The sequence below is a fragment of the Canis aureus genome, chromosome 3 (assembly GCF_053574225.1).
Source record: "Canis aureus isolate CA01 chromosome 3, VMU_Caureus_v.1.0, whole genome shotgun sequence".
Lineage (NCBI taxonomy): Eukaryota > Metazoa > Chordata > Mammalia > Carnivora > Canidae > Canis > Canis aureus.
In genome coordinates this window covers 71,480,736-71,503,244 of record NC_135613.1, presented here as the reverse complement: position 1 = coordinate 71,503,244, position 22,509 = coordinate 71,480,736, and the positions used below count along the sequence as shown (strand labels likewise).

At 52.5% G+C, this 22,509-nt stretch overlaps 1 long non-coding RNA gene across 5 annotated transcripts in view; it reads right to left on the bottom strand.

Annotated features, from left to right (window-relative positions):
- The window catches only part of LOC144311305 (uncharacterized), a 150,044-nt gene extending 128,652 nt beyond the window's left edge, over positions 1-21,392 (bottom strand). The window contains exons 1-2 of one of the 5 annotated variants that reach the window (XR_013376869.1): positions 20,992-21,392; positions 14,072-14,155 (exon numbers count right to left, since the gene is read on the bottom strand). This is a non-coding gene — a long non-coding RNA (uncharacterized LOC144311305). The remainder of the gene's footprint in view (positions 1-14,071; positions 14,156-20,991) is intronic. The other 4 variants (XR_013376870.1, XR_013376868.1, XR_013376867.1 and 1 more) reach the window with 4 other exon arrangements.
- Positions 21,393-22,509: the final 1,117 nt, after the last annotated feature.

Genomic DNA, 22,509 nt, shown 5'->3' with positions numbered 1-22,509 from the left:
AATATCTGACTCCTACAGAACCATAAGCTCCATGACAACTATGGTGGAGTATTTGCTTGGTCACCATTGTATCTCCCACTTACAGTATCTGGTATATAATAAGTCACCAGTCAATAAGTATTAAATCCAATGAAAAGATAACTTCTTGGCCCATATGCCTTCCATGAGGAGCGGATGCAGCCTGCAAGAGAACTGGCTTACCATGTGCCCACCATCTTGAACTGTGCCAATGTTTTTATGACCAAGTGACAATGATCTTTTGTTTCTGGGTTTGTTCTACAAAGAACATATGATCTTGACATATGACATACTCTGAGTCACAGACAAACTCAGCAGAGTTGAGGTCTCCTTATTCATTTTTTAAAATGGATTAATCAGGGCACCTGGGTGACTCAGTGGCTGAGCATCTGCCTTTGGTTCAGGTCATGATCCCAGCGTCAATTCTGGGACGACGAATCGAATCAACGAATTCGACGAATCGAATGATCGAATCCTGCCTCAGGCTCCCTGCTTCTCCCTCCACCTATGTCTCTACCTCTCTCTGTGTGTCTCTCATGAATAAATAAAATAAAATTTATTAAAATAAATAAAATAAAATTTATAAATAAAATGGATTAATCAATAACCATACTCATGAGTCCACTATACAAGGCCATCCTCAGGCTGACCTATTCTGCTTTCCGACTCCACTGCTACTAAAACCAGTTGCCACCAATGTAGTGGCTTAAAACAACACAAATTTGTTATCTCATAGTTTGGAGTTCAGGAGTCCCAAAGGAGTCTCACTGGGCTGAAATCAAGATGGTGGCAGAGCTGCATTGCTTGCTGCAAGCTTTAAGGAACAATCTATTTCCTTGCCTTTCCCAGCTTCTAGAAGTCACTTGCTCCGTTTGACCCCATTTCTCCATCCTCGCAGCCAGCAACATCAGAGGAGTCCTTCTCTCATGCCTTTTCTGCAGTTCTTTCTCTTCTGCCTCACCTTTCCACTTCTATGGACCCTGCCTATTTCACTGGGACCGTCTAGACAAACCGAGGTCATCTTTCATCTCAAGGTCAACTGATCAGCGACCTTGATTCCACATGCAACCCTGTTGCCGTGTAACTCAGCATATTCACAGGTGCCAGGGATTGGGAGGTAGCTAGCCTTGGAGGACCATTATCCTGCCTATCACCTAGCTCACTTCCTTCCACCTGTCACTCCCAACTTCATGTTTTAGCCACAAGCATGGTGAGACGTACAGCCATTGTTCTAAAGATCCAGGGTTGTACGAATGGGGATCTGTAGGAAACCATAAGTTACCTCTGAAAGCTCCCCCAATACACTCTGCCTCTTTCACCTCTTCTACGGCGGATCTCTAAATCTCCTGCATTCCCAATTTCCTCACCTGGAAGTGAGGAGGAGGATGCCTGCCTCTCTGAGCTGTTGTGAGGATCAAATGGATTACATGTGGGCAGTGTGTAGAAAGTCAGGAGGATGCATGTAAAAGAGCATGCGCTCTGACTTCAGAAGTCTGGGTTCAGCTTTGATTCCCCACACTCACAAACTTGCATGGTCCCAGCAGAGTATTTAATCTCCACAAATTCCCTCAAAATCTACATTTCCTCCGCTCGAAAGTGGGGGTATCAATAATACCTATCACAGGGTTGCTGTAAGGATTAAATGAGATAAATTATGCAAAGTGTTTTGGCATACAGTAATTGCTCTATAAGATTAGGTATTATGATTATTAGACTGGAATCCCTAATAAATGTAGCTGCTCTTTGTTGTGATGCTTTAGTTCTTTTTTTTTTTTTTTTTATCTGACAAATTCTCAAATCTGAGCTTTAGTATTACACCTTCAGAAAAGCCTTCCCTTTCCTTCCCTGCCAGAGGGGGTTATTTCTCTCTCCTGCTGTGCATTCCTAGAACACCCAGCCCACACTTCCATTTCGGTGTCTGTGCATGGCCCACCACCACCACCAACATACAGCCTGGACACCGTGAGCTACTCAAGGGCGGGTTCCATATCCTGCTCATCTAGGTCCCCCTGGCACCTAGATCAGGGTCTGGGCAGTATAATGTTCAAGACACATCTGTCAATGAACATCGCGTTAGTTCTTTTTTTTTAATATTTTATTTATTTATTCATGAGAGACACAGAGAGAGAGAGAGAGGCAGAGACACAGGCAGAGGGAGAAGCAGGCTCCATACAGGGAGCCTGACGTGGGACTCCATCCCAGGTCTCCAGGATCACACCCTGGGCTGAAGGCGGAGCTAAACCGCTGAGCCACCCAGGCTGCCCCATCGGGTTAGTTCTAAGCTAATCCTCAGAAACGCCTGTGACATAGAATAGTTGCTCATTTGTTTGTCTCAACACACATAATGTCACTCTAGCTTCAGTTCGCATTCTGACTGGTGAGGTGAGGTGCACACTTTGTTCCCTGGGAGCAGCATTCCTGGGAGCTCGAGCAGAACTGGACTGGACCCCCGAGGGAGCCCCGGCCAGGGAGCAGGGCTCCCACCCGCACAGGCCCACTCTCAGAGGCCTCCTTCATCGTGTGCCCGGATGGCCTCTTCCCACCTGCAGCTCCCAGGCTCTCTCCCCTGCCCTGCCTCAGCAATGCAAGCCCTGAAGAAAAAGTCGGCCCCAAGCAGAACCGGGCTGAAAATCATATTTTCACGGGACGTCAAACCCTCTCTCCTACCTTAAATGAAAGGTATTATTTTTGAGAGGGGAATGTCACACTCTACCACCGAAATTCTGCTTCCTCGGCAGAAACCCCGGCGGTTTCTCTGCACGGCTGGCAGCTCTCCACCCAAGGCCGACGCTGGGAAATCCACTGGGCCCAACGCAAATCACAGGAGCACAAGCTCCTCTGTGATTAAAACAAGGGAGAGCAAACCCAAGGAGCATTGCCTTTGTGGAGAGGGGGCGGCATAGGAGACACGGTCCACACACACGCCGCAGCCCAGGACCCACGGCAGGCCTTTCACTCTCCTCCGGAAATCCACCCATCACTCGGCCAAATAAATAAATTATCCCCAGCTCGGCAACCTCTGGGGCCTGCCAGTGACAAATGATATCCCTTGTGCTTCATCTTTGGTATATATAAAAAAATACCCTTCTTAGCTACCAACAACCAACCTATCAGCCCCTCATCTCTAAGCAATTCATGCTAGACACCGGGACCGCTTTCTGATTCCCCCACACTGAGCAGGCCCTGGGATAAAAAGCTTGGTACAGAGCTGGGGGGTGGGGGGTGGGCAGGTGTCAAGCAGTGAGTGGACTCACATAAATGGGAAACTGTCCATACTTTTTAATGAGTGAGAAGGCACTAGGGAGAACAGGTCAGAAGCAGCTTCCTGTCCCCTGAGCCTGCTGTTGTGTCAGCTTCTGTGCATGTGGCCTGGGGGCTGATCAGAGTCTGAGGCCCTGGGAGTCCCAGGAGCAGTAGCTGCTTACCTAGCTGCCAGCTGTAAGCATGGACGCGCGGCCACTGTGGCCACATGTTCCCTGATCGGAGGCTGTGGACCTTCCTTGGCCTCCCTGGCCGCTTCCAGAGAGGTTCCTGCTTCCAGATAGAGATGTGAGCCAGCTCTGAGCATAACTTGATGATCGACCCAGGTGTTCTGTGTCCTCTGGGTGCCCTGCGTCTGGACCCTGGGGTCCACCTGTTCCATCCTAGCATCCTCTGTGTCAAGGATCCGGCTCTCTGGAGTCCAGGAAGCCAGATGTTTCACCAAGATGGATTCAGTGTGCAGGTGCTGGCCTACGTGTGGCCTGCAAGCTCTCTTGGCAAGGCACCCCCTATCCAGGTGTTCCCCCACACGAGCACCTGAGCCGGCAAGGTGGGCCAGCCCTGGTGGCAAGCTCCCCCAGGGAGCTCATCTCCTCTGGAAACTCCTCGTGACCACAAGTATCCTCCTCACCAAGGACTCTCCACTCACTCAGAGATTCCAGCCTGTTCCTCCAGCCCCTCACTCCACCGCATGACCAGGGCTGTATGCAAACATTTGCTTTGATTTGTAAAATGATCCATATAATTAGGGAAAAGAGTTAAATAAAGGGACTGATTTCAGAGAGCAGGCTCTTAATGACACTAATACCTGGCAAAAGGGGTCATTATGATGGGCTAATGGACCTTGCCTGGCATTCAGTTCTCTCAGGACACAATCCAACACACTCAATTATCTGCTAATCAGGGCCATTTTGTCAGAGGTTATTGCCCTGAAGTATCAATTATAGGAACATTATTAATACTTTATGGAGAAACCACTTGCAGGAAAGTGTTAAACTCATGAGGCGAGCCCGTCACCCCCCTCTCCGGACTGGGACCCGGAATATGGCGTCTCTCTTTGCCCCCGAATTCACTCCCCAACTGGGGTTTTCCATGACCCATTGGGTCTATTGGGAAGGAGCCAGGGCCATGATGATGTTCCCAATCCTGTCACCTGTGACCGAACTGGCAATCCCAACTCTTAATGCCACCAGCTGGCAACCGTGGCTTAGCCCAAAGCCAAGGCATTGCTGACTCAGATGCTGGAGGGAAGCAGGGAGCCATAGGGGTTTGGGAGCAGGCCTGCGTGTGTGTATGTGTGCACGTCCATGTGCACGTGTGCCCGTTCCCTGCCGCCTCTTTTCTCCCTCTTCCTCCTCTCCTCCTTTTTCCTATCTCTCTTTCCCTGTCTCTCTCTCTCTTTCTCCCTCCATCTCATCTCTTCCTCTCTCTCCCTTCCTTGTCCCCCTCCTTTTCCTCTCCATCTTTCTCTCTGCGTGTCTTTCTCTTTCCCTTCCTCCCTCCCTCCTTTGCCACTTCCTCCCCCTTTTCCTCCCCATCTCTCTTCTTTCTCTCTCTTCCCCTCTCAGCTCTCTCCAATGTGATCCCTCTGAGGCCACAGGAAAGAGACAGACAAGAGATCTGACTTCAGGATACAGCCTTTTCTGCTGCTCCCTAGAACCCACTCCTCCTCCATGCTAGACACATGAATTTTTCACCATCCAACACAGAAACTGGAAGGACAACTCTTAAAAACTGTAGAGGTCAAAATATGAAAAGAACTTTAGAGTCAGAGCAATGAGAGAACTCTGTCCCATCACTCCCTGGCCATGGGGTCTCTGGCCAGTCATTTAACCTCCCCCCACTTGTGGTTTTCAAAGGAGATCATGTGATACAGAGTGCCAGCTGTGTCCCTTGCTGGTTGTGCAAACTTGAGCAGGTTATTTCACCTCTCAGAACCTCAGTTTTTCACATGCAGGATAGAGACAGATCTACATACTGGAGCTACAGTAAAGGTTAAGTATGTAGGCACTAGTGCGGCACCTGACATAACGCATTCACGAGGAGCATGGTACCTACATCACAATGGGGCTCCGGGGTTGAATTATCTGTTTCTAAATAACGAACATGAGTGCTCAGTAGAAGTCAGGTCTCCCTTCCCCTCCAACCCTAAATAACTAGACAACATTCAGCAACAGAAGGGTTCACTGACTTTTATTTTAGCTAGACAGGAGAGCAGTTAGGGATGCTTTGGAACTTATTCCAGGGCTCTAGAGGGAGATGCCAACATGCTCTTGGGAGAAACTGCCTTTTGGGAATATGTGGAATGCTCCACTCCCATGGCCCAGTAGGCCTAGACCTATCCCTCACAACCAGGACTACACTTGTGTGGCACCTCGCCATCAGAAGGGAGATTCAGTGCCACAGGGGAGTCTCCTACAAGTTGGCTTATGGGCAGAGTTTAGTTTCTTGGGGGAGAGGGGGGAAAAAGGGACAGAGGAGTTTGTTCCGGCACTTGATGGTCTCTCTTGTTCCTGCCAACCCTATTCTATGGGTTAGGAAATAATTAGAAACGTGGTTGTGTTCATGCATCCAACAGTGGTTGCTGAGGACCTATCATGGGTTGGGCGGGGTGGTCACAGCCTGAGACAGGGAGGCCAGCTCCAGAATAGATCAATTCTACTAGAGTTTGATGTATATCTAGTGTAAATATCTATCTATGTATGTCTAGAGCTTCCCGTAATTCCTGGTCGAGCTAAAGAACTGTGAGTTATCTCCTCCTGTGGAAGTGAAACCCGAGAACAGGAGTGCATAAAAACACTCAGGTATTAGAAGAATTGTCAAAAATTGATGATCATCCCCTACTCTGCTGAGTACCAACACCAAAGAAATGACTTCCACTCATAACTATGAGGCTCTGGATCAAGAACGTGAACCTGGAAGTAGTCAACAATGTAGGAACCAGCTCTGCAACCTCTACCCTGGAGACCAGAGAGTAGTCAAGGCATTTGGCTGGTTGAGGGAGAATCCTATCCTGTGGAGTCAAGTGGCCAACACGCCATTTTACGTCCACCGGTCATGGCCAGAAAAGAAGACACTTACAAGCCCGAGGCCTCCACATCCTGCTTGGGGCAGCCTGACCCAAGGCTCCATGGTGAGGAGTGTTGGCTGAGAACTCAGCCTCCTAATCCTTGATAAATAAATAAACACTGTTAAATCTGCTGTTCGGTGGGCCTGGGTAATTAGCATTTGCGGTAAGCAGTTATGGGGTTAAGTGCTACCAGGGGTTTGATCTGGGCTGACAGAGTCTGAGCTACCGAGTGGGGTGGTTGCCTAGCAACAACACCTGTGGCACATTAAACAGCCAGTCAGCTTTGTCAACTTCTAGCAGGGGCTTTGTAGCGGCGGAAGATGGGGGTGGAGGAAGGATTAGGGGGGCCCAGAGGTGGGGAGCTGGACAGTGGGTCTCAGGATGGACGAGGGAGGTGCTCTGTGCACCCCCAGAACAGCTCGTGGGGTCTACTTCCTCATGCAGGGAGCAGGGCGGGCAGCTCTGCGTGTGAGTCCAGGGGAGCTATCCCACCATGGCTCTTGTCATCACCTAAGACCCTCAGGCCAGCAGCCAGGGGAAGTAGGAATCCCCTTATCATCACCCAAGCTCCCTCTCAGGATAAGGCATCTCAGGATTTGGTGATGGGGTGGGGGGCACAGTGGGGAGAGGAGGTGCCTTTGTGGTTTTGTTCTCAGACCCCAGAGGAGCAGGGCCTCCTTCCGCTGTCTTCAAGAAAAGGACCATAGAGCACGAAAGCAAAGACCCTGACAGGACAGAGTCCTTCTTACCACCTCGCGTTCGCACCTTCCCACACATTGCTCTGGACTTCCTCCCATGCACGCCTGAGCGAGAGAGCTGGGAAAAAAGCAAAGATTTGGGGAAAGGCAGAGAGCTTAATAACATTGTTGCTGCCGTCTTGATAGAATTCATGGGCCAGTGAGCCAGCCCCCAGACTTTCCTCGGAATTCCCACCCGGCCTCTGCGTGGGGCTGCGGGCTGGGGCTGGAGAGGGATGTACCTAATTCAGAACACAGCCCTGGCAATCAGAACACTTGGGGGTCAACTCCACTTGTGTCGCTTGTAAGCCATATGGCCTTGGGCTCATACCTGTGCTGAGACTCAGTTTCCTCATCTGCAGAGTAGAGGGTAATTATATCTGCCCTGCTTGCCTTCCAGGGACCAAAGGAATGCCGTCAACCCTCCCACACGCAGAACGCGTCCGTAACACAAAGGAGATGCCAACTTATCCGCTCTCTTGGACTGGCCTGAGCTCTCTGCTGTTTGGCCCAAAGTGGAAGAGAGAGGACCAGCCATGTGGCCATGTTGCTGGGTAACCGGCTGGTAGTGTGGACCTGAGTGGGGGCCTAGTCCACCATCCTACTCTAGGGTCACGGGTTCACATCCAGCTCCAGGCCAATGATGACTGGGATCATTGGGTTTGGACTTCAGAGAGTCTGACTTTCAGATGACCTGGTGCTTATCTACCACCCACTGAGTTCTCACCGAACACTTCTGCGTGCGGTTACAAGAGAAACTGAGGCAGGCTGGAGAACCTGGCTCAGGGTCCCAAACATGGCATCTCCCCAGCCTCCCCTCCTTCTGGGTTATCTTGAGAGGCAATCCAGTGCCCACGGAGGGCACATGGCGTCGTCCCTCCGGCTTGGGAAATAAGCATCGGCAAGCTGGCCTGGTGTCCCACTGGCACGCTGGCCTCCTCTGCGTCTTACAAAGTTGGCAAGTCTCCCTTTCCACACCACAGCTAAGACAGTTCCTCCCCATCCTTGAAGTCACACGTCTAATTAGAAGAAGAGAGAGAGAATATATCCAGCAACCAACGCCTGTAAGGCCCAGCCCGGCTAACGTCGCTACTCACCAGCCCAGAAGGCCCTGAGGCCTCCGTGTGTCTCTGTGGGCTTCTGCCCGCGTGGCCACGGGTCCTGTGGACAGCCCGCCACCCCCAGGGTGACAGAGAGTGTGACTGTGTATGAGCCGCTCCCTCCGTGGCTTCTCCAAGCCCAGTGTTGTGCCGTTATTTTCATGCTCTGGGTTATATTTAACTCAAGTCATAATATTTGGGGGGTTGGAAGCCTGCTGTTTCACCAAGAAAGGCATTTGAATATTCTCAGTTCCAGAGAATTCCAAGGGCTCTGGGAAGAGAGTGAGGCGGTTGCCCCAGATTTGTCTGACACATCGTGGTCACGTGGACTCCATTAGCGGATGACTGAGGCATTAGGCAGGCAGCCTAAAGGAATGTTGTAGAAATGATGAAGAGGAGCCAGTGAGTGATGTCAGCAGGAGGCTGATGCCTCTGGGGGTCCCAGGGCACTCGCCCCACACATCCCCACAGGGAGGGAGAGTCTAATTGGCAATATCGCCTGCCTTGTCACCACCCCACCTCTTATACCCGGTGTCACTGTGAGCAGAGGCAGAGCTGGAGTCCCGCTTGACGTGAGGAGAGGCACGATCCTGCTCCTCCCCAACTGAGGCTCTCACTCCTGAAGCCTCTGATAAGAAAAGAAAGCATCCGAAGGGACTGCTGTCCTTACACTGGGAGGTAGTGTCCCCCCCACCCCGCCACCCCCCAAAGAAGCCCCGGCAAGGTTGGCGGGGGGCAAAGCACAGGTTGTCCGCAAAGCGTGGAAACACGGATGGTGCTATTTTATTCCTTACAGTAGAAAGACATCCCCGAGGACACAGAGCCATTCACCTGTTTCCAGATTTTTAGGGACACTCCATACACACTCCTTTCAAATTCCAGGTCTCTGAGTTCACTTTCTCAAAGTTCTTTTGCTTGTGCAGAAGTTTCCCTGGGAAAGTCAGCCTGACGCCTTTTGCACTGCTTCCCCGAGCCACGACGGGCCCTCTGGGCCGGGCCCAGAATCCGCGGTGAGGTCCGCGAGGCGGTGGAGCGGGAGGACAGGCGGGGTGGCCGCGGTCCTCTCCTGTGGTGTCTACACCCAGGAGGTCTGAGACCGCCAGGAGAGGAGGAGAGGAGGCCCCGGACACCCGCCAGTCCGAGTGGACCCCGATCCCCTGAGCAGCCGGGGCAGCTGGCCCCAGCCCTGCGCAGGGTCCCCCAGAACAGATCCTACTGACACCTCGAGGGGTCCCGCTGGGTGCAGGGGTCCGGGAGGCCACCACCCAGGGAGCAGGAACCAAGTGACCTTGGCCATTGGCGTCCGTCGCGGCCCCCAGGTGTCGAGGACGCCGTCTCATCTCCGGCCTCAACTAAGCTCTAAACCAGCATTTGCTTCACATTCATGGGAACTGACATATGGTATAATTTTTTTCTGAAATCTTCCAAGTTCCCTAGGCAGCTTTGACGTGAATATTAATACTAACATAATTTCATGATGATTAGAGAACACAATTAAGGGCTATTAATAATGACACAAATAATGACATTTAAGGCCTCATTTTAATTTGAGTAATATTCTATCTGGTGGTATTTAAACAGCTCTGTCTGGCACAATTAGGATAGTGCTGGGGTGCAGCCACTGCTCCCGGAATCCGCAAGTCCCACCTCACAGCCCACCTCCAGAGCAAGGCAGGGGGTGGGGGACACCGCCCCAAACCTGAGATGTACGCAAGGGGAGCCTCCTGCACTGGCCACGCGTCACCAGCAGCAGCGGGTCGGTCCTGGGACGAAGAGCCCTGTGAACGGGCTGCAAGACGAGTCCACGCTGGGAAAGCTCCCTGGCGGCTACACTGGACTCGGTCAGCTGCTCCCTTCGGAGCTACAGCGCTGCTCACCAAAGGTTGGGGGGATGGTTTGGGTTTCCCCATTATCTAAACTAACTCCTACTCGCCGTGCAGACTTGGCTTCCCATTTAGACACACAAGCCTCTCCAACCCCTTTTCAGCCACACTATCCTACGTCGGTCTTAGCATGTTGTATTGCAATCATCCGCATGCTTTTCCACCTCCCCATCAGACTGCTCACCTCAGGGCCCGGGCTGCGTCTTTTTGCCTTAGACCCTCAGCACATAGTGGATACTCCATGTTTGTTGAATGACTTAATGACCAAATGACTGAGCGTTCTCTGCCTTCCGGCCATAGCACGCATGTTTCAGGCTGAAGTCTCAGGATCGTGTAATACCTGCTGAGCCCCACATGCACCTGTTGGATGTTTCTGCCCAATAGCAAACATCTGGGAGATGACTGGGCTGGTTGGGGGTGGTGCCCAGAGAGGAAATGCCCGGGAAATACAAAACTTCAGTGGGAAAGCAGGTAGAACCATCAAGACTTTAAATATCCCAAAGTCCTGGACCCACGCATTAGGCAGCTGGAGGAAACACAGCCTCACTTCATGATATATTTTGGAATTGTAGACTAAATTCCGTATGGAGAGATGTGGTAGATAAGGCTGGGCTAGAGGCTGGGTTTTATGCTAATTCAGGTTTCTATAGCAGAAGGGAGGAAACAAACAGCCAACTTCCTGATAAGTGAGGTTCTTAAAGAATTAAATAGGAAGAGAAGGGAAGAAGAGGAGAGAGGAAGAGGAAGGGGGTAAGAATATTAGCTGAGCATTTATCCTGTGCTGGGTACTTTGGATACTTAACACCCAATATCTCCTTTGATCCCTGTAGTTATCTCATGAGAGATTTATTATTATTATTATTATTATTATTATTATTATTATTATTATTAATTTTCATTTCACAGATGAAATGCGAGGCCACACAGCAGTATGTGGCTGATCCAGGCTTCAAACCCACGGCTGTGTGACTGCAGAGCCCAGACTGTAATCATCCGCTGGGCTAGACAAGTGACTGGGAAGGATGAGAGCGCATGGGATGCCTGCCAGAGAAGAAAAGTGGACATGGAGGGGAGGCAGCCTCCACTGATGATTCCAGGAGGTCTGCAGGGCAGAAATGGAAATCCACTGGCTGGGACCAGAACCGGTGACCCCAGAGCTGACGAGGGCCCGAGTCTGCCCACCCACTGCCTCCTCCCAACCCCTGCCCCTGAACTGGTGGCGCTGGACACGTCTGAGGACAGGGTTGTCAGGCAACTGCCTCCAGCACAGGCTGATGGAGCTCTGGCCAAGGCCAGCACGGCCGCGGAGGCCAGGACAGGCTTTGCAAATAGCTGGGGAAGTTAAGTGGAACCTTTCTGGGTAATTGACTGTGCCTGTCCACAAGACCCCCTGCCAAGCCCAGGCAGGCCCGGCCTGACACACAGCAACCTGTCTGGAGTCTGCTCTGCAGAGGCAGAGCGCCTGGCTGACAGCAGGCTGGTGATGCTGCTGCAAGACGCCCCGTTCCCCATGCAGGCCTCGTTTTCTCTGAATGTCTGATGCACAAGGCCAGGAACCACTTGAATCCATGGCAATGGTGGTGGCGGCAGCAAGGCAGCGGGTAGGCAGGATGCGATCCATTGGAGGATGGGGGGCCGGGGATGGGGGGCTCCAGGCAGAGCACCCTCGACTCACCAGAGGCCACCTTGCCTCCGGCGGCACCGCTCCCAGCCTGTCACTGTACCCGCCGCCCCTCCCAATGCCACACAAGCAGCATCAGACAGGCGCAGGCTCGGGGCGCACTGGAGGGCACTGCATGTCACATGCAGAGATTCTTGTGGCAGCGGGAAGACCCTGAAAGCTGCACAGCTGGTCACTCACCTATTTCCTCCTCCTAAGGCAGGATTGTTTCCTTTTGCTACCTACCACCATCTCCTAAATCCTTCCCTCTGCCTCCTAAACACACACCCTGGGGAGTCAGCCCACCCATCCCTCTAGCCAGCATCAGACCTGGTGTCAGACCCACGCATCCAAACTGGCCTGCTTTTTTTTTTTTTTTTTTAAGATTTTATTTATTCATGAGAGACAGGGAGAGAGAGAGAGAGAGAGAGAGAGAGGCAGAGACACAGGCAGAGGGAGAAGCAGGCTCCATGCACCGGGAGCCCGACGTGGGATTCGATACCGGGTCTCCAGGATCGCGCCCTGGGCCAAAGGCAGGCGCCAAACTGCTGAGCCACCCAGGGATCCCCAAACTGGCCTGCTTTTATGGGGACCCGGGGTCCCCCTGCCCCGAGCTCCTGGGCAGCAGCTGTAGAGGGCACAGGCATGTGGGGAGCCCAGGTAGGGCTGATGGAGGCAGGAACAGAGGAGTCAAGGGCAGCATGGGGATGGGGATGCAAAGAAGCAGAGCAGCCATGCGGAATGAGGCCAAGGGCAAGGCTAGACTGTCCTCCCAGGTCCCCTGTTCCCTCTCAGGGTTGCTTTCTCACTCCAGGTTAACATAAGCTTAAGATCAATTTCTCATCTTTCCCCACTGGCCGGCAGCTCCTCTGGGGCCAAGGTCTGTGCTGGCACTCTTGCTCTCCCAGCTCAGAGATCTCTCTGCACTTCCCGGGGCACCCCCACCGCCGATGGGAGGCAGAGTAATGCTGACCCTCGTGTTCTTGTCCCCTCTGCAGTTCCACCCTGACCACTCAGGGTGAAGCCCTTAGACTCTCTGGCCTGGACCACTGCAGTGGCCTCCTGGCTAAACTCCAGGCCCACCTCTCTCCCCACTTCCTACACACACCATTATCAGAATCACCTCCCCAAAGGGTAAAAACCATATCTAACCTACAGGAAGAGCCTCCTGTGTGCCAGGCATTATCCTAAGCGCTTCACATACATTACTTTTTTTTTTTTAAGATTTTATTTATTTATTCATGAGAAACAGAGACAGAGGCAGAGACACAGGCAGAGGGAGAAGCAGGCTCCATGCAGGGAGCCCGACGTGGGACTCGATCCCAGGTCTCCAGGATCACACCCCAGGCTGCAGGCGGCACTAAACCGTTGCGCCACCGGGGCTGCCCTATACATCACTTCTTTGATCCTTACAACAGCTCCACGAGGTGACCACTGTTGATCATTCTCATTGCACAGATGGGGGAAGGGAGGCACATAGAAATAAAATTATCTGCTCAAATCACCCAGCTAGGCAATGAGCACCAGGATTGGGAAGCTCCCCTGTTAATCTTAAATCAGGAGTAGCAATGATCACTCTATACTCTGTCTCTCCTCAGAAACTTCTTAGGGACTTCCCACTGCCTGTCCTGTCACAGATCCTAAATCCTTAGCTTCCAGGCCTTCAAAAATCTGTGCTAGGCCACCTACCTTCCTCCGTCTCCCCCTAGGACTGCATTCCAGCCCAAGGGGAGGTCCTCCTTTCCCCGAGCACTGTCTAGCCTGGGTACCTGTGCTCTGGACACATCTTCTCTCAGCCATTTCCACCTGCCCAAAGCCCTCCCTGCCATACCCCACCCCCACCCAAAGCCATTCTGCCCTTTTCTGAACCCCGTTCCCTTATTTTAGGAAAGCAGATTATTATAACAGCAAAAGCGTTGGGTTCAGACATCCCAGGTCAAAATGCTCATTCTCTGTCACCGTAAGAAAGCAAATTCACCTCTCTGACCATCAGTTCCCTTGCCTGTAAAAAGAGGGTGATGATAATAGTACTTACTTTCAAAATTGTTGTAATGATTCAAGAAAGTCATCTGGGGAGAGTACCTGACTCCTAATGGACTCTCAGCCAAGGTCACCTCTGCTTCCTGACGGCACAGCATTTACCACTTCTCCCCGCCATTTGGGCTTTTTGGGTCCTCAGAAAACCGAATGTCACTTTAGGGGAGGCATTAAGCATCAGTCTCTGAATTCCCGTACACACCATGCCAAGTGCCAGACGTTGCTGGGGTTCGATAAATGCTTTTTGTGTCAATTACTTCAAAGGCTTGACCAGTGTCAGGATGGCAGAGAGGAGATTCACTTACCAAAGATGGTAAGATCCAGATGACTTCTCAGTTCCCTTCAACCTTGAGAGTCTAGAACTCAAGGAACCTCCTCCCTGGAGAGACCTTAATGCAAAACACAGAATTCCATCTTACACTTACTGGTGTGGATGATGTCAGCTGGAGGTCATATTGACTCTTCAAACCCACGTCTAACCGCCTGCTCACATTTTTCTCTTCCAAATTATTTTTTCCAGGGGTCTGGCATTTCCAGTCCACACCAGGAGTTTTCTGGCAGCCCCAAAGCACGGCTGCCACTGGTGGAAAAGTCAAACCAGCAAATAGAAATGTCACTCAATCATTTCTCAGTGCTTTCCTCTCATTGGCCTTCCCCACCACATATAATGAGAAATTCTTTTTGCCCAAATATTGTTTGAATTTCAAATACACAATTTCCCCGGGGGGTGACCAGATGAAAAGAGAAATCTGGTTTGCAACATAAGACCTCTATGTGGAAGTTGCATTGAGCGAACACCGAAACTAAATTTTTATTGAGCTCCTTGAAATGACAGAAGCACATCAAGGCAACCAGGCTCCCTTCCCACTGTGGTGTGCTTAAATTATTTTAAGTGAACACCAAGGAAGCACCCCTCAAGGGGTGAAGAAAGAAGGAAAGGATTTTAAACACAGTGGGCAAAATAATAAATCTGCTCATGGTGTATAACCCACTCCCTGCAACTGCCCCAGCATGCGCCTTCCTATGTGTCTCTCTGCACAAGCATTGACTGTCCACAGCTGGGGTTCGTAATCTGAGGGGGGTGGTTTGCTAAGAGGCCCTAAGGTGATGATTCTCAATCCTGGCAGCATAAGAATTTCCTAGAGGGTTCTAGAAAAAAATACTAACACCCAAACCCCATCCTGGACCGATTAAGTCAGAGTCTCTGTGTTTAAGGCTCAGACCTCAGAATTTTGTAAAATGTGCAGCCAGGGTGGGATGTATTCATAGATTTGGAGGGTAGAAGTACCCCATCCCCTAAACGGCAGGTATGCATTTTGTGCATGCATTTGCATTTTGTTTGCGTGAGAATCTATGTGCTTTGCTGGGGTGCGGGGTCATCACTCTCAGACAATCCCTTAAAATGTCTGTAACTCCAAACAAATCTACAGCTTGGTGTCTTGGGTTCCTTCCTGCCGGAAACAGATAAGACGTTGTCGCCAATGGGCAAACGGAAGTCAGGTAGGTTTCTGGTGTCTTGAGGAATGACCTTGTGGCTCTAGATCTCAGGTGGCAAGCACCTGTCACTGATGGAGAAGAAGACCCACCAAAAACCAGAGAGAGGCATTCTTGCAGGAAAAACCTGAGCACTCAGTGCAATTTCCTATTTAGGTTGCCCTGCCTGTGACTCAGCTGACAGCTGTGCCCAGTGTCGCCTCTGAATCTGGACAGCAGAAGCCATATCCGTGGAGAGGGATGGGTGCCCAGGAGCTCCATATTCCTGGCTGATCGGTGCACTCCATAAAACCATCCTGAGGACCAGCTTGTTTGTGAGTACTGGGGGACAAGAGGGAGGCACATGGGGATAGGTCAATAAAGAGAGGGCCCAAGCCCCGGAATGGGGCCCCACAGACTAACAAGGCCCCTTGGACCCTTGGGCACCATCGGAATATGATTTCAATAAATGAACTATGTGAACAGGGCCACCAGGGTGAGTGGCACGGGGGGCGGGGTGGGGGAGGGGGGTCCCGGGGCGGGGGAAGCAGCGAGCCTTCCAGGTACCAGAGGCCATTTTGTTAGGAACCTCACTTGCCACCCCTCCTCCAGCTGCGGGGGCCTGGTTGAGTCTGAGCTTGGGCTTTGCCAGAGCCCAGCCAGGCCTGCCTCCAGCACTACCCCTGCCAAAAGGCAAGAGGCCTGGCCTTGGGGCTTCTCGGCCCCAAGTCAGCTGCCTAAGTGTTCAGCCCTGCTCATGAAAGGGCCCCCTCTTCCTTCTCCTTTCAGCTCTGAGCTCTAATTTATCCTCCCCTTTGATAACCAACTCCAAACACGTTCAGCCGAGGCCAGGCCATCAGCACACAAAGGCCTGTGCTCTCCCGGCTGAATGAAGCACTTCACTCTTGGGGGGATTTCTATAGAAGGCAAAATCCACCAAACAAGCTATTACACTTAAATCAGACAATGCCCGAGGTGACGGCGAGGAGACCAGCGTTAATGACTCAGCTAGCAGCGGGCTTCTCTATCTGGAAGCTCCACCACAGCATGAGAGAGCAACCCGCTGCCCTTCCCAGCCTCTCAGCCATGTCCCTCTCCTCCTGCTCCCAGACTAGAAAGTTGACCCTCTGTCTGCTGGTTCTCTGAATCCTGAGTCCCCTAGGCCCACGTCGACTGACTCTTGGCTCCCTCTTTGCCTGGGAAAAAAAGAACGGAGAAATTAAGTCTGGGCTGCCCCCTTTCTCTCTCCTTTATTCCGAAGATGAGAAAACCACGGTAATTGTGGAAAGTCACACAGTCAGCTGGTGGCAGAGCCAGAATTAGAACCCTTGTCTCTCGCCTCACTCAATTCATACAGAAACTAACATAAATTAGATGATGCACAGAAAGCACTTAGCATAGTTGCTGGCACATGAAAGCCTCACTAAGCATCAGCTGCTGTTACTTGTTCTAACAGTAGTAGCACGGTTTCTACAGAAGCCATTCCACTACGCAAGGAGGGCCTGCCCTGAGCCGGGCCATCTTCACCCGCCTAAAACAGTGACCCCATGGCACAGCCCCGCCCCCTGGGAGCTCCCATTCTAATGGAAGATTCAAACTGGTCAACAGGCAATCGCAATACAGGGTCATAAGTGACAGCCCAGGGGAAGCGAGGCGTGCTTTAGGAGCTCATAGGAAGAGCGGCTGGTAGAGACCTTGGGGTTCAGTGAAGAGAAACTGGTATTTCCAGAGCCTGAAGGGTAATCTGGACCTAGCCAGGTGATGGGAGGCGAGCGTGGCTGGTGGGCATATGGGGACCAGGGAGGTGTGTACTTCTGGGAGGAGGGGATAACTGAATGTGCAAAGGCAAACAGGGACTGTGAAGGTGAGCAAAGGCAAGATGCACGTAAGGAAATGCAGAAACGTCTGTGTGAGGGGCTACCTGGGTGTGAGGGGAGGACACAGGGCAGTGCAGGTGAGAAGGCAAGTGGCCGTGAGACCTGGGGAACCACGGGGAAAGCCACAGAAGGGAGCCTGCGCTGCATGGAGAAGTAAGGGGACCACGTGATCCCCGGCACGGTGGAGATGACAGGATGTGCTGTGGGAAGCGGGGGAGAGGGGAGCACCGCCGGCGGTAGGACACCAGCCCGCCGCCAGGTCTCAGTTCAGCCCTGTCCCGTGTTCCATTTCAACACGTCACACGCTTCTGATCTTGAGTCACCAAATAAGCGCACCCTTAAGAGGACTCACGGAAGGGCAAATGATCTGAAAGACGAGAGCTGTGGCCACAGGAGAAAGAAAGCCGACCACGGCATTCCCTGGCAACGTGGATCATTACCCAACACGGCGGGACAGCATGTTCTCCACCGACCAGATGTGTGACCTTGGGCAACCTCCATCCCCCCCCATCTGTACAATGAGGACATTTACTAAGGAACTGGTAAGCTGCCTTGCAGTGCTCCCATCCTGAAGTTCTCGTATTTGAGATACATATCCTATATTTTTATTCTAAGATGCCTTGCTTTGCATTGTAATGTTCATGAAAACAAGACAAAATGATTTGCATTTTATAATAGAGGTAACCCAGCTCATCAAAACCAAGGGTCCTGCACAATGATCACAGACATTTCCTCTTCTGGGTTCTCATCATTGAGCCTGAGAAAGGCCAGGACACTGGTATGACACTGACCAGGAAAAGCTGGTTGGGAGCTGGGCTCCTGGGCTGGCTGGCTTTTCCTTGCTGCCTGAGCACAGACCCATGAACCCCTCTTCCTCTGGCCCTTTGCCCTCAGGAGTGAGGTCCTGCAGAGAGCCACAACACTCTTTCCTCATCCAACAGCTCTGGTCGCTGCTAGGGTAGAGAGGACAAAGCTCCAAGGATTGTGGGCAAGTGAACAAGAACAACAACAAAAAAGCCAAACAAATTCAGGCTGGTGTGGGAGACGTAAAGGCCACCTCTGAGCTGTTTTTTGGCTGGAAAGCGTTCTCCATCCTATAGCTCCAGGACACAAACGGCATAGCATCCAGAGGCACACAGCCGCACAGAACAATTGAAAAATTGCCTTGTTGGACTACAACGTGCCAATTTTTCAAATCTAGAGCCATTTTCACTATTACGGTCTGCGCGGCCTAAGCCAGGAGAATTTTCTTCTGGGAGGGAAAATTGATTCCGAGGTTAGCATTAACCCCCATTAGCACAGCATGCCCCATTCCAAAACTATTCTTGGGATCCAAGGGGGCCAGAGGAAGCTATAGAGGCCCACGGCGAGGTTGGTGCCCAACCTCACAGGCGCTAACAGCTAAAGTCCATTAGCCCCATGTCTCAGAAGGGCAAGAGAGTGAGATGGAGAGAGACGGGGAGAGAGGAGCATAAAAGATCTGGGCATGTGTTTTCCCCCTGGTATTTCTAGGGTTTGGAAGTTTGCCTGCACATCTCATTTCATTTGGGTGGGTTGGGAACTTGCATGAGCTGAATAGCAGGACTTAAAGCTAACGCCTGTACAGACCCTTATGATTTTGACCCTGCAGCCCTCACCTGCCACTGCCCTTTCTGACAGGGGCCAGAGCCCGCTTGGGGAGTGTTCTCCAAGGAGCCGGCCTGGGGGTGCCCATCCCATCCCCATTCCTTGTACCCAGTGGCTCAGGGCACAGATCCTTGCAGACACACTGCTATAAGACAGCCTGCTCTGTCCGCCCTAGGTGTCCTATATGGAAAATCATTCCGAGTCAGTCAAGAGCCAGCAGCCTTGATCACAGGGTGTGCTGTGACATCCATCTTCCCAAACAGAGCAAAAACCTACCAGCCCGGCAGAGAAGGCAGTGGTGCAGAGACTGCTGCAATGCAAGGAGAGAAAGACAACTGTGTGGACAAAGGGGAACAGCAGGCCCCCAGGAGAGCAGCGCATCCACTGATCCCCCCCACCCCACCCCGAGGCATTTTCTGACGTGCTGATGACACACCAGTGGGCACTGGTCCTGGATCCAGCAAGCCCACGTCTGAATTTGGGCTCTGCTGCTTGACCTTGGATGAGTTACTCGTGCTTTCTGAGCCTCTGTTTCTTCTCCTGTAGCCTGGAAGTAAAAATAACCACCTGGCCAAGTTGTCAATATTGAATGAGATAAATACAGGAAAAGAATGATTCTGTAACAGTTGCTCCACAGAAATACATATGCATTTATGTATGTATACACAGCAAATAGATATACCCATACACATAAGTGTGTGTGTCTGTAGAAAGAACTAAGGAAGCCCACTATTCATTCCAAGCCCACTATTGGTTCTAAACCGTCTCTGCTGTTCATAGAATGGCATACATTCATTCTTCCGGTAAGGGTTTGCTTCAGAAGCTGTGAATTGTGGCTACATGGCTTACCAGCTCTGAACTTCAGGAGTTCCTCTCTTCCCCGACCCCTCTCTACAGATGCCACCGGCTCACTCACCATCCTCTCCTCCCTAGAGTGACCAGTCTACCCAAAGAGCATTGCAAGGGAGGGCCTGGTAGGTACCTACCTGGTAGGGCCAGGTAGGTGCCTCCTTGGGGGTACTGGAGAGAGGGAAACACTCATTACAGCATGTCTTCCTTCATTTCACAAACACTGGGGATACCTACCATGTGTTAGGCTCTGTGCTAGGCACTGGGGGTAAGAGATGAGCAAGAGCCGGTCCAGTCCCGGGCCCCTATGGGGATCAGAGAAGATGAGGCACCAGACCCATAGAGCGCTCATGACAACCATGGCCTGGTGAGTGCAGGACAGGTGCACAACGAGAAGGTGGGACACGGGGGGGCATCAGACACAGAGAGGCCCAAGGAGGGCACCAGGGGGTGGGATCCCTGCAGACTCTGTGAAGTTGACCTCTCTTAGTCATCTGGTGATTTGTGCGGGAGGGGAGGGGCGCACGTTGGGCTAAGTGCTGACGGGACGTCCCTGTCAACACAATGTTCCGCCTGGCCGGGCCTTCATATATAAAGATATTTAATGAATTAGTTAATTAATGAGAGGAGTTTGATTGATAGATCATATGGCGCTCGCAGCAGGGTGAGTCTGACCCTCGATATCGCCGCCTGGGCTGCAATCCGTCCCCCTCATTGGTCGGGAGAGCGCGGTCGCTCCGGCAATTTGCATGCATTTAATGTAGCTCTTTAATAGGATGTAATGTTAGCGAAAGCCAAAAGCGCAGCAGCTGTAACTTAAAAGACAGCCCCATTACTGCAAGCCTTATAATTAGGGTAAGAGGGAGACTCGGTCTGCCATATGTTAAACTCTTTTGAGGTTAATAGCTCTGTAAGATTTTTGCAATTTAAAAAAATTACACTTGAAGGATGATGACAAGGCTCATCAATGAGGCGCCTCTCCACCGGAGGGAAGGGACGGGAGGGTCCCATGTCCCGCAAAGGCCTCCTCCTCCTCCTCCTCCTCCTCCTCCTCCTCCTCCTCCTCCTGGGGCCGTGGCGAGGTGGCCCCTTTCCTGCCACAAGTCGCCCCGGTCCCCGCCAGCCTCTCCACGCCGGGCCCCGGGAGCGCACGCAGAGCGGCTGCGGTCTGAGCTCCGCGCACCGGAGCTCGCCCCCTCCCCTTCCCTCCTTCCCCCTCCCCTTCCCTCCTCCCCCTCCTCCCCCTCCTCCCCCTCCCCCTCCCCCTGGCCCGGCGCGGCGCCCCGCAGCCCCCGGCTCCCGCGGACCCAGCGTGGGGCCCGGGACGCGGGGTGGGGGGGGGGGGTCCGCGGGCTCGCGGTGCGCACCCGGGGCGGGGGACGCGGGCGGCGAGCGCTTACCTTGCAGGGTCCCGGGCACCTGCGCACGAAGACGCTGCCCCCGCAGGTTGCCCGGCGCCGACTGCGCAGCCCGGGCCGAATCAGGGAACGCGCCGCAGGCACTGCCCGGGGGAGGAGAGGAAATCGCCGGGGGTGCGCTGGGTAATCACCTGGCACGAGACCCGAGGGGTGTCGGCCTCCGCTGTGTCCCAGCCCACGAGGCGGGAGGAGGGCGGCGGGTGCCCCCTCCTGCTCACCGAGTCCCGCGTGAGCCCCGCTGCACCCTCCGGCCTCTGGAGGCTTCCCCGAGCATCCCTCCCAGCGCAGGGTCACCGCGGGGAGACAGGCGTGCAGAGACGGGAGACGGTCCCTGGGGACCAGAGGAGCCCCCTCCCGCCCGCCGGGCCCGCTCCCCCGGCCTGCGCCCACCGCAGATTCTCTCCCCCCCGGAGGGCTGCTCCCGCATCTTTCCCCTTCTCTCCCGCTTCCTAGCAGAGCGCGTGGGTGTCCCACCAAACTCCTGATGACAGACACTCCAGACAAAACAACACAAGGGGAAAAAAAAAAATAAAAGGAAGAAATCCCTCTTATTTTTTTTTAAGGGGGCTCTTGTTAAAAGGAAATTACAGGAGCGATAAAATTACTGCTAATTGCACAATTATCTGATTATCTCTGGTACCAAAAATACATGAGATCCTTTTCCCTTCCCAGCCACTTGAAGAACTCGCAGGGACATCTCTTGAGGAAGGACACAGATCTCTCTTGTCCAAACCTGGGAAGACCAAAGAGAAAAGGGGGGTGTGTGGATGGGGGGTAGCAAAGAGAAGATCCCGGAAGGCAAAAGTACATTCCCCAGGGAAGAGGAGAAAAAGTTTCCGGGCAGGATGGGAAAGAAATGCAGGGGTGGAGAGAGATCACAGAAGATAAGTGGAGTCCGTCTTCCAGCGAATAATGTCAGCGCTAGCAAAGCTTAGGGAAGATGAGACCCATAGAGATTAGGTCACTATCCAAGGTCTTAGAGCTGGCAGGTGTGGAGGAGAGTGAGGGTGGATGCCTGCAAGAGAGCCGAGAGCTAGCTATCCAAGCCCTAGCAGCCCTATTGCCTTTTGGGGACGGAAATTGTGGTGGGCTTCTATGACCCAGGTAGAAAACCCTAGTTTGTATTAGAAATCTTGATTTGAAATGCTTCTCATTGGTGACTGCTACAAGGGAACACAGCAGCAATAGCTAACTTTCATGAGCACTTTATGGTTTATAAAGCATTTTCCCATCTGCTTTCTTACAGGATTCTCTCACCTATCCTGTTGGTGGGAATCCCCATTTTCGAAGGGGCTAACCAAGACTCAGACAAGGCCAAGAACTCCCCGGGGGGGGGGGGGGGCGCGGGGCACAAGCTGTCACTGGAACACCTAAGGCCCCAAGCCCAGCGTCTTCCCACCGTATCTCATCTCAGAGCCTTTCTTGGGGAGACCCGCCAGGGCTTCAGGGATTTCTCTTGCATGAGACTGAGGACATACAAGTAAGGTGTTGAAGCCACCT